Consider the following 12452-nt stretch of genomic DNA (forward strand, 5'->3'; position numbering starts at 1 on the left):
TTATGATTATTACATTTGTTAAGATGATCTGTGATCAGTGAGCTTTAATGTTACAAGTGTAAATGTTTTTGGAATACCACAAACTGTGCCCAGTAATATAGCAAAGTTAATCAATAAATGTTGTGTGTGTTCCTGACTGCTCCACTGGCAGGCTGTTACCATCTCTCTCTCTCTCTCTGCTTAGGCCTCCCTATTCCTGCAGACTTAACAATATTAAAATTAGGCCAATTAATAATCCTACAATGGCTTCCCAACATTCAGATGAAAGGAAGAGTTACACATCTCTCACTTTATTCATTTATTTAGTTAAGATTCATTTATTTATTTTGGAGAAAGAATACCAGTGGGGAGAGGAGCAGAAGGACTGGGAGAGAAAGAAACTCCTGCAGAGTCCCCACTGAGCCTGGAGTCTGACCTGGGGACTCAATCTCAGGAATCTGAGACCACAATCTGAGTAGAAACCAAGAACTGGTTGCTTAACTGACTGAGTCACCCAGGTGCCCTACACAACTCTCAGTTTAAATCAAAGGCTAGAAGTGATTAAGTTTTGTGAGAAAGGTATGTCAAAAGTGGAGTTAGGTCAAAATCTAGGCTTCTAAGTGTTCCTGGGTAGCTAAGTCATTAAACATCTGCCTCTGGCTCAGGTCATGATGCCCGGGTCCTGGGACTGAGCCCCGCATTGGGCTCCCTGCTAGGTGGGAAGCCTGCTGCTCCCTCTCCCATTCCCCCCTGCTTGTGTTCCCTCTCTGGCCATGTTTCTTTCTGTCAAATAAATAAGTAAAATCTTAAAAAACAACAACAACAACAATAATAAAACAGAAACAAAAACAAAAAAACTAAGCCTCCAGAACCAAACACTTGGCCAAATTGTGAATGCAAAGGAAAAGTTCTTGGAGAAAATTAAAAGTGCTACTATAGTGAACACACATATGATAAGAAAATAAAACAGCTGATATGGAGAAAATTAGAGTATTCTGGATCAAAGATCAACCCAGCCACACATTCACTTAAGCCTAAGCATAATTCACAGAAAGACCCTAGTTCTCTTTAATTCTGTGAAGGCTAAGAGAGGCGAGGAAGCTACAAATGAAAAGTCTGAAACTAGCTGAAGTTGTTTCATGGGCTTTCAGGAAAGAATCCACCTCCATAACGTAAAAGTACAAGGTGAAACAGCAAGTGCTGATGTAGAGGCTGCAGCAAATTGCTCAGAAGATGTAGCTAAGATCATTAATTGAAGGGGTTATGCAAATAACAGATTTTTGGTGTAGACAAAATAGCCTTCTATTGGAAGAAAGTCCCATGTAGGACTTTCATAACTAGAGGAAAGAAGTCAATGGCTAGTTTCAAAGCATCAAAGGACAGGCTGACTCTCTTGTTGGGGCTAATGCTGGTTACTTTAAGTTGAAGCCAAAAACCTTTCCAAAAATCCTAAATCTCCTAAGAATTATGCTACATCCACTCTAGGAATGGAGCAACAAAGCTCAGAAAAAAATACACCTTGCAACTAACTTCTACCACAAATCAATAACATAGCTACTAATAGTACTAAGAAAATTTTATACATGAAAAAAACTGAGGCACAGGGATTAAGTAACTTGTCCAAGGTCAAACGATTAGCAGATCATTTAGAAAGAATTAAATTTAGCACTTGGTTGTGAAGACTGTACATAGAGACCTATGCTAGAATTATTCTCATCATTATTAGTTCAGAATGCAAATTTTAGACTCTAATGGCATATACCCTAGAAGGACAACTGTCATTGCAGAATGAAAGAAATTAATTATGTATAAAAAGAAATGAATAATCACTCTAATTCATTACAAAAGACAGGTTTAGAACTCACAAGATAATAATTCTTTCTGGAAAACTCTGTGATCAGAGAAACTTAAACATCATTGTGAATAGAAAAGCATACTATGTAACTTATGATCACATTATGAAATACACACTTTCTATATATTGTGACAATATACATCTTTGACGTAGGAGAATTAATGAACTTAACTCAGAACTTAACTCAGAAGAAACATGTAATAGTGTTTCATTGTGTAGGGCCTTGATATTTAAAAGTCTTATTTGACTTCACTAAATATTTTCATTCATTGATTTAACAAATATATATGCAGCATTTATAAAGTGTCAGATGCTATTCTAAGTGCCATTGTTACACTGATGAAGCACAGTTTTTCATCTCATGGTGTTTTCATTATTTGGGTATGTGGGGTGTGAAAATAGGCAAGCTAACATAAAATCACAAAATAAACTAGGGGATTCATATAGTAATAATTTTTTCTGAAAAAATAAAGCAAGATGACTGGGGAAAAAAAGGGGGTTTAGGTTAAACTTTACTGAGAAAGGGATATGTAACCAGAAAAAGGAAAGTTAAGAAGGATCCAACCATAAAGAGTTTTGGAGGCCAGAGTGTTTATGCAGAAGGATGCCCAAAAGCAAAGATTATGAATCAGAAATGAGTTTGGAATGCTTTCGATTCTGGCAGAAGACCACAATGGACACAATGAAGAGAGAAAGAGAAATAGGCAATGAGTCAGAGAGGTTGACTGAGACCAGATATTGTAGGGCTTTGTGAGTCAGGATGAGATTCTCAAATTTATTTATATATATATATATATATTTTTTTTTTTTAAAGATTTTATTTATTTATTTGACAGGCAGAGATCACAAGTAGGCAGAGAGGCAGGCAGAGAGAGAGAGAGGTGGAAGCAAGCTCCCTGCTGAGCAGAGAGTCCAATGTGGGGCCCGATCCCAGGACCCTGGGATCATGACCTGAACCGAAGGCAGAGGCTTTAACCCACTGAGCCACCCAGGCTCCCCTCAAATTTATTTATATTCTGATGGTGATATAAAGTCATTGTGATGAGAGAGTGAAAGGCAAGCTGAGGCAAAAGCCCAAGCTAACACCCTGCAACCACCCTCCCCACCCCACCCCTCCAGGTAGGATATGTGCCACATTCCTCAGGCACCCCTGGCTGCCCAAGAAGAAAGGAAGGGAAAAAACAAAGGTCAACTGGTAGAGATCACAGTCACCCAGGGCATGAGTCTGTATCAGTTTAGAACTGTCCTAACAAAAAACAAAACAAAACAAACAAACAAACAAAAATAATCTTATCAACAGTCAGACCTTCAGAAACTTATAGCCCCAGTTTACTGGGACACTTATGGCACCTCCTCTCCTTAAGATAGAAAATCTTACATAATCAGCCATTCTTCACACTTATAATGGAGTTTTTCTGCCCATGGGTTCTGTCCCCATGCTATAATTAAAACACCATTTGCACCAAAAACTTCTCCAGAGTTCTTTCTTGGTTGTGGGCTCTTGAACACCACTTCAAACCACATGAATTGAAGGACTCATGTAAGGGAATAATGTATAGAATTTACATTTTAAAGTAATCATCCAATTTTGTTTGTAGAGAATAGACTCGGAGAGATGAGAACAGGATTAAGGAAACTACTTATTCATCTATCACAGTAGTGAATACAATCATTTATGCAGGATGATATATTAGTGTCCTATTGCTGCGGTAAGAAATTTCCTCAAATTTAGAAGCTTAAAATAGTGAAAATATATCATCATGTAATTCTTGAGATCAAAATCCTAAAGTAGGCATCACTGGGCTAAAATCAAGGTGTCAGCTGGTTGTATTCCTTTTGGGGGCTTTTCCTGTCTTTTCAGTTCCTGGAGGCCACGCTCGTTTCTTGGTTCATGGCCCTATTTTCAATCTTGAGACAAAAAACATTGGCTCAAGTCATTCTCAGACTTGATATATATATTTTTTAAAAGATTTTATTTATTTATTTGACAGACAGAGATCACAAGCAGGCAGAGAGGCAGACAGAGAGAGAGAGAGAGAGAGAGGAATGGAAGCAGGCTCCCTTCCGGGCAGAGAGCCCCATGTGGGGCTCAATCCCAGGACCCTGGGATCATGACCTGAGCCGAAGGCAGAGGCTTAACCCACTGAGCCACCCAGGCGCCCTCGGACTTGATTTTTGATTGTCCCTCTCTGCCTCCCTCTTTCAATTATGAGGACCCTTGTGATTACACTGGGATCATCCAGATAATCCAGGATGATTATCTTCCCCTAATGATTAGCAATTTTATTAATTAACAATCTACTAATTAGAAATCTTAATTCTATTCACAACCCTAATTCCTCTTTGCCATGTAACCTAACATATTTGCGGGTTCCAGAAACTGGGACATGGACGTCTTTGGTGGCCCATTGCTCTACCCACCACTGATGATAACAATAAAAGTGGTGACAGGTGGCCAGACTCAGAATATGATTTGGTAGTAGAACTAAGAGGATTTATGGGTGCACTGGATATGGAGCAGGAAGCAAAATCAGTAAGGGAAGATTGCTAAATTTGTGGTCTGAGTATGTGGTGGTACCATTTAGTGACAAGTACCATTTAGCAAGAGTTCATTATAAGAGGTTTGATTTCAGGGGAAGGATTAAAGCGGGAGATAAACATTTTGAAGAATTCAGATTTAAGTTGTTTGGTTTGGTTTTAAATATGTTCCATTCAGCCCTCTCCTATGCATGCCACAACACTAGTAAATGAATTATTCTTTATTCTTTCTAATTTACTTGATTTTCTAATAGTTGTTTTATATGTATCTTCTTATGTAAATTTTAATTATTTGTTGCTAAACAAAAGCGTAACTTAATTTGGAAAAGAGACACTGCTATCCATTCCTCTTGTGTTTTGACAATGTAATGACAAATCTCTCACTTGATTTGCTGTGTCACTCTTTAGTAATGCAAAGTGCTCAGCACAATCCTGTGAGAAGGGCTACGTTAAACCAAAGAACTGATCATTACTACGTTTACTTTTATTTTTATTTTTTTTAATATTTATTTTTATTTTATTTTTTTATAAACATATAATATATTTTTATCCCTAGGGGTACAGGTCTGTGAATCGCCAGGTTTACACACTTCACAGCATTCACCATAGCACATACCCTCCCCAATGTCCATAACCCCACCCCCCCTCCCCGCAGCAAGCCTCAGTTTGTTTTGTGAGATTAAGAGTCACTTACTACGTTTACTTTTAAAGGAAAATCTTAACCCACTCCTTTAAAAAATGAATCTAATTCTAGCAAATGAAGCCTGTGGATCTTCCCAAACTGAAGTTTTCTATACAAAGAAAGTCACTGCTCTGAGATTTTTGAAATGATTCACGCCATCTGTTAAAAATTAATGATTACCACTAACAGTAGCAACTTACAGGATATAAACTTTATCCTTCGCTTTCTTGAAGAAGCACATGTGATGACTGGAAGGATTTTTTTATGACTACGCAACATAAGAAGAGCTTAAAAAAGTAGATATGGGTACAAATAATCAGTGTCATGGGACTAGCATTGGATTCACCAACCGATTTGACAGAACAGATTCGATAGCAGTAGGAAGAGATGTTGTGGTGGTTTCCCTAAAGGATAATGCCACCAACTGGCACAGCGTTTGAGAATCCCACAGGGCTTGAGAGACCATGAATCTGTGTCCCTCAAAGACAGTAGCTTGGGGGAGGGGTACAAGCCTTAGAATACCTTTGCATCTAAGGAAATGCTTTTTAAATTGACTAGTTATTTACACAAGTTCTTACTGTGTTCAGCAGAATGAAAATTTAACCACCATTATCATGCATATTGACCATGTCCTTAGGGTTAAAAGTAACTTGATTACTTTGATTGGCTGAGGAATTTTTTTTTTTTCCCCACAAAGGCAATAATAAGTTTATATACACTTGGCTATAGCTGACTTATCTTCATAAAATTAACTATTTTTAAATTATATCCTATTAATGTTATTCAAATACTTTCATTGTGTAAGTGAAATCAATTTAGAAAAATCAATGGTAACTCCATTTTGGACAGTATTTCTGAGGAACGTATACTTTCACTAAATTATCTCTGTAATTAAATCTATTCACTTCAACTAAGTTTCTACGGAAAGGGCAGTGTGTACATTTTTAACAGATTGTGTTCTTATTACTTTGCATTTGACCCAATTACATTAAATACTGACATGTTTTAATTACACATGCACACAAGCAGTTTTACCAACACCGATTTGCTTACCATTTCTGACTATCATTTATTAAGAGCGTTAGCCAGATTCTCAGCGACTCAGCACGTAACAGTGTATTTGTCTCTCACACAAAGTTGTGCTGGTTTGGTGCCTGTTCAAGGCAGCTCCCTTCAAGCAGGGACTGGAGGAATCCAGCTGCTTCTTTTCGGCGACTCTGATGTCTCAGCAAAAAGCCTGTGTCACCACAACAGAGGAAGAGAAGTGGACAATGGAGCAGAAGCAATGGCTCTTCCATTCCTTAGCTTGGAGACAATAATTCTTTCCTTTGGATGGATCTAGTTCTTTTCACCTAAGTGGAAAGGGGCCTGGGAAATGTACTCTCCTGTGTGCTAAGGGGAGAAAAACCAAATGGGATTTGGTGATCACAAAACTTGTTCTCTGCAATAGTGATTGCTCTGTGGTGGGCAATAGGTTTTGTTTTTTATTATGATAGCCAGGGTTGCTACATGTCATATAATGATTTCTAGCCTCAAAGGATTTTTCAAAGAATTTTTCAGCACACCAAGCTCTCATTTTCTATAAAGTTGGCTTTTTAGGAAATGAAGCATCACAAAAGCCTATCTAAATACATTTTGCCTCAGGTTAGCATCCTACCTGTGATGCCAGGACACTTGAAGAGAGCACCTTCTATAACCTATTTTAACACAGTACAATTTTCCAACCCTCCCAGGATCAGCACCTCTTAGAGTTCTTCTCCCTTATAAAAAATATTTTTGTAGGAATTAAAGACATAAGGCCAGATTCTCCTCCCCTTGTAACTCCAAGGGAATACCTACTCATCAGACCTACTTACACTGTATTTCCCTTGAGTTAAGAGAATGAGATTCTGGCTTGCAGTAGTTTATTCTCTTTCTTTAGAGTGTTCTAACTTCTTCTGGGACTTCATAATTTGCAAATCTTATTGTCCCAATTTTCTCTTCTTCTAACATTTCAGTTAAAGTCTGACTTTCACCACTTCTCTTGCCTTCACTGTTATCCCTGACTTCTTTGGCACTTGATCTCTGCAGTGTCACAGATGCTCTGAGATGAAGGGTTTGTTTGTTTGTTTTTCTATCTTATCCATATGTGCAAAATGAACAGTGGTAATGAGTAAAAGGAAGTGTTTGACTGTTTTTTTATATATATACATATATATTCAACAAACATAAATCACAGATAGGATTTTTTTTTTTTTTTTTCAGAGAAAGGAAAACAGTACCAGAAAATTTCCCTTTTTTCTTACTAGGGATCAGACAAAAAAAAAAAAAAAATCTTTTGTTTATGTCTTTAAAATTAAATCTATATATATAATGTGAAGCAGTTAGCAGGAATCAAATTATTGATCTGGAAAAATATGGCAACTCATTGGAAAATACTAGTCTCTTCAATATTTTTGAAGCAGTTTCTTCATATCATTCTCTAGCAGATTGATCTATCTAATTGATCTGAAGTGGAAAACATTATGAGAGATAAACATATTCCAAATTTTTATTTGTTTTTAAAATCAGAATTTTCTTGGCTTCAGAATTTGTCACTACGATATGCAGTCACCTCTTTCTATAGATCAATGAACACAGTATTGTGAAATCAATGCATTAAGTCCCTTCCATGTGACTGGCACTAGCACTGTTCAAATTAATTGGGACATATCAGCAAATAGAAAGGTGTTCTCCTTCAGAGAAGAGATGGACGAACAAAACATACACATGAGAAAATAATGTGATTATGGCACTAGGTAAGAAAGACAGTGGACAAAGGAGGAAACTAGAGCAAAGTAAGGAAGCAAAAGTGTAGGTTTAAATAAGATCAGAATTATACTTATTGAGAAAATAATATTTCAGTAATGACTTCAATCAGTGAGGAAGTGATTCTTGCAGACATGGGGGGAGAAAACATTACAAGCAGAGTAAAAAGTCAGTGTAAGTGTCCCAAGGGAGGAACATTCTCAGCCTGTGTTAAGTACACTGAAGAGGATGAAGTAGCTACAAAGAATAAGCAAGGAGACAGAATTAGGGAGCAAGGTCATGGAAAGAGGAAAGTGCAGATCACATTAGACCTTAAATGCATTTAAATGCACTGTATTTTGGCTTTTTTTTTTTTTTTTTTTTGAATGAAATGAAGATGTCTCACAGGGTTTTGAACAGTGGAGACATGTGGTCTGACTTATCTTTTAAAAGGTTTGCTGTGGCATTGGTGTTGACAAGAGAAGATAGAATACAAGGATTGTATCCCTGTGGGGAGTTAGGGGATGATTACAGTAATCCCAGCAAGAGATGATGGCAACTTCCTACAGGGAAGTAGCAGTGGGTTGGAAAGAATGGTCAGATTCTCTTGATATTTTGAAGGTACAGCCAACAGGATACAGCATCAGATTGTCCTTGGAGTGTGAAAGAAAGAAGGTATCAAAGAAGATTTCACATGTTTTTAACTAAAAAGTGGAAGGACAGAGTTGTCATTAACTGAGATGAAAAAGGCAATGAGATTAGCAAGGGCGCAGAGAAAGTTCAGCAATTACATTTTGCCACATTGAGTTTGAAATTTTTATTAGACATCGAGTAAAGGTGATATGTAGGCACTTGCAGATACACGTGGGTATATGAAAGAGGAGGCTGAATTGAAATTATAAATGTGGAGGTAGTTTGTATATTGATGGTGTTTAAGGTGAGAGGCTTAAATGATTTTGCTAAGGCAGTGTGTGCAGTTAGAGAAGAGGACCAAGGATTGAACCTTAGATTTTTCCACCATTAAAATATAGGAGAAAAGGGGAGACATGAGTAAATGTCTTGGGTGAGCAGTGATATTGTAAGAAAACCAGGAGAGTATGTTAACATGGAAGCCAAGTGAAGAAAGTGTTTCAAGGTCTAGGGTGTGATCAACTTTATCAAATGTTAGTAGCAGGTCAATTAAGAAAAGAACTGAGAAGGGACCACTAGATTTATCTATGTGAAGCCATCAGTGACCTTGTCCAGAACACTTCTAATGCAGAGATGCAAGTAATATCTTGATTGGAATGTGTTGAATTGGATCCTCCTAAAAGGTGTTGAAGTCCTAACCCCCAGGACCGTAAATGTGATTTTATTTGGAAAAGAAGTCTCTGCAGATGGTCACATTAAGATAAGGTCATTAGGGTGGGCACTAATCCAATATGACTACATTCTTATAAAGTGGGAAAACTTGGACACAGAGGTAGATGTGCATGGAGGGGAGAGGACATGAAGACAGAGGGAGAGCACATGTACAAGCCAAAGAACACCTGAGGGTACCAGAAGCTAGGAGAGAAGCATGGAACAGATTCTCTCTCACAGCCCTCAAAAGGAATCAATCCTGCTAACACCTTGAGTTTGGTCTTCTACCCACTAGAACTGTGAGGTAATACATTTCCATTGGTGGGCCACACAGTTTATGGTACTTTGTTGCAGCAGCCCCAGGCAGCTAGTAGAGTATACTAAGAAAATCTCTGAGAAGGGGAATTAGAAATAGATTACAGTCCACATTGGTAAGTATAGCTGTGGTTACAGAAGACAGTGGTTCACACGGTTTCTATGCCCTTCCATACAAGCACATTCATTCATTCCTGTTCAAGCAAGTGTTTATTGAGTGACGACTATATGCACTCAACTTTGATAAACACTGCCACGGAGAGCTGAGTTTCATGGCATGTTAGTAGGCTCTCAGGAACTCATGCTGCATTTCCCTACTTATAACTCATTCTAAATGAGGCTGCTTGGGGGCACCTGGATAGCTCCATCGGTTAAGCATCCAACTCCTGATCTCGGCTCAGGTCATGATCTCACAGTCTTGAGATCCAGCCCTGTGTCAACCTCTGTGCCAGGTGTGGGGCCTGCTTAAGATCCTCTCTCTAAGAATGAAAGGAAGAAAAGAAGGAAGGAAGGAAGGAGGGAAGGAAGGAAAGAAGGAAGGAAGGAAGGAAGGAAGGAAGGAAGGAAGGAAGGGCAGGCGCTCTTTGATATGTACCCTTAACCCTTCCGGTCCTCAACTCCCCCTGCCCCCACTCTGTTTCACGTTTCTGAATCACCTCAGGAATTTTGCACTTGAAGCGTTGTCTCCCTAGAATGTTCTTACCACAGATTCCATGTGACTTCCTCCTTGCCTTTCTTCAGGCCTTTATTCAAAAGACATCTTTTCAGTGAAGCTTTTTCTGGATGAAGCCTACCTAAAATCACAACTCCCTTTCTCCTTCCCAATCACAAATACAAGAAGGTGAGTATAGAAACAGATCAGTAGTAGACAATTCTCTGTGGAAGACAGAACAAGTGCACCGATAAAAGTAAAATATAAGATATAAATAGCCACATCGGTAGCTACATATAATAAGTAAACTTTATGTAAACACATATATCTATATTCATATGTATAGGTAACTCGATATGTATGTAATCAAATCCTTCACAATGAAATCGGAAACAAAACTTCCAAATCCTTAGAGGGCATTTATAAAGATCTTCTGTATATTTGGCCACAAAAGAAACCTCAGTGAACTTGTCCCTCTTTGCCAAATTCCACGCACAAAGCAGATTGCCAGGGAGTGGGTACTAGGTACAGGTAAGGGAACAGGCAAGCAGCACCTTGGGACCAAAACCATAGCGTCTCCCTTGTTATTGCAAATTGAAAAGGGAATAAGAGTTGATCGGACTACTGTGTGTTCTTCCTGTAACTTTGTATTCCCCAGCTGCCCAGGCTAGCAGGGCAATGACCTCAACAGTGAAAAGCAAGCCTTCATTAAAGTGTTGGAAATCCCCTTAAAAAAAGAAGAAGAAAAAGAAGACGATATTAATTAGTGCCAAATGCCAGAGAGTAATTGCTTTTCATCTTCTGTTTCTGCTGCTCTAGACGTGACGTCCTGAGTTAGAAATGCTAACAAAACAGAAATTCTTAGAAATTTAGTTAAAAACCACTGCCTCGTAACTTTAGGTGATTTCTGTTTAGTCAACTTTGACTGAACAACATTACTGACAGAGTTCTGACCTTCTCTTCCTGCTCTCATAGTATCCTTCAAAAGCCTGATCTATTGCCTCAATGACTTTCAAAAGGTAGTGAGCAGGTTGGTAAAAAACACTTTTGGTAAGCTTAGGCATTTACAAATTTGTACCCTGCACACCACTGAAGAAATTTGTCATCATCAGCATCCCTCCTCATCAAACACGGGGCAAGTTGTGGAAAACTGATATCTAAAGGGAGAAAATAATCCCAACTCCATTATTCCATTACCACATGAAATTTTTGCTGGAAACAGAAAGCTTCCCTTAAAGGTACTATTTATAGATATATTAATGGTCTCAAGAAATGATGAAATTGCTTTATTAGTATATTGTAACTCTCCTTCAGAACAATGGACTACTTAAAATATGACTTATAAGAAATTATACTAACCATCAAGCATGCTTAGATATAGCCTTAAGAAAAACACGTACTGGCAACAGGCCACTGGGGGAGAGGACGATGTACATCCTTGAAGCCCAGCAGCTGGGGATGCCCAGCCCGCTCAGGGCGGAACGCTGCCTGCGTCATTTTTCCTTTATCTCCCTTTTCCCTGAGAGCACCTGTAGCTAATTAGATGATCCCTTTGAATGTGCTGCTCAGCTATAAACTTTATACTGCTTGACCAGATATACTTTGCCTTCCTTCTTGTTTATGTACAAAGCATATGATTAATGTGTAGCCTTCTTTGGCTCCTTTGTTGATTACAGTCTAATATCTAATAAATATGGGGCTGAGGAGTTAGTTGTTAAGGGCAACAGTCTTTTCTACTGCTGTCCCCTGCTCCCTTTCTCTTTGCAGCTGATTTGTTTGTGTCTCATTCTTTTCCCATGCATGGTCAGGAAGCGGTAGTATATGATTTACATATAAAGATAATAACGCTTTTTCATCCCCCCCCCTTTTTTTTTTTACTGAAGGTTTGATTCTTTCTATTACTAAAGAGACCATCTGGTAAGCAAACTGTACACATTCATAAGGCCACGTTACTGGATCGGGGCCAGCTTGCCTTTTGTCCCTCCCTAGAGTCTTTCTGTGTTATTTTGGTTCTTTATCCTTATCATCAATTCTAGCCATCAGTTTTCTGTCCCTCTGCCGAGGCATTAGGCGAACCACAGAATGAACGTTTTAACCAAGGATCAAATTTAGATGATACTACAATGACATCTGCCACTATTACCTAATCCATAGTGGTCTAGGTTAACCACAGAGACAGTTGTGATTCAGCTTTGGGAACTTATCAGTTTTATTTTGTTTTTTAAATATTTTAGAAAATTAAATAGTAGTACATTTATGGGACAATAACAGAGTTTTGCATGTCCCTTAATGATTTTAAGCATATTTTTGTTAAGGACACTACT

This window comes from Lutra lutra, chromosome 2, assembly GCF_902655055.1.
Source record: "Lutra lutra chromosome 2, mLutLut1.2, whole genome shotgun sequence".
Lineage (NCBI taxonomy): Eukaryota > Metazoa > Chordata > Mammalia > Carnivora > Mustelidae > Lutra > Lutra lutra.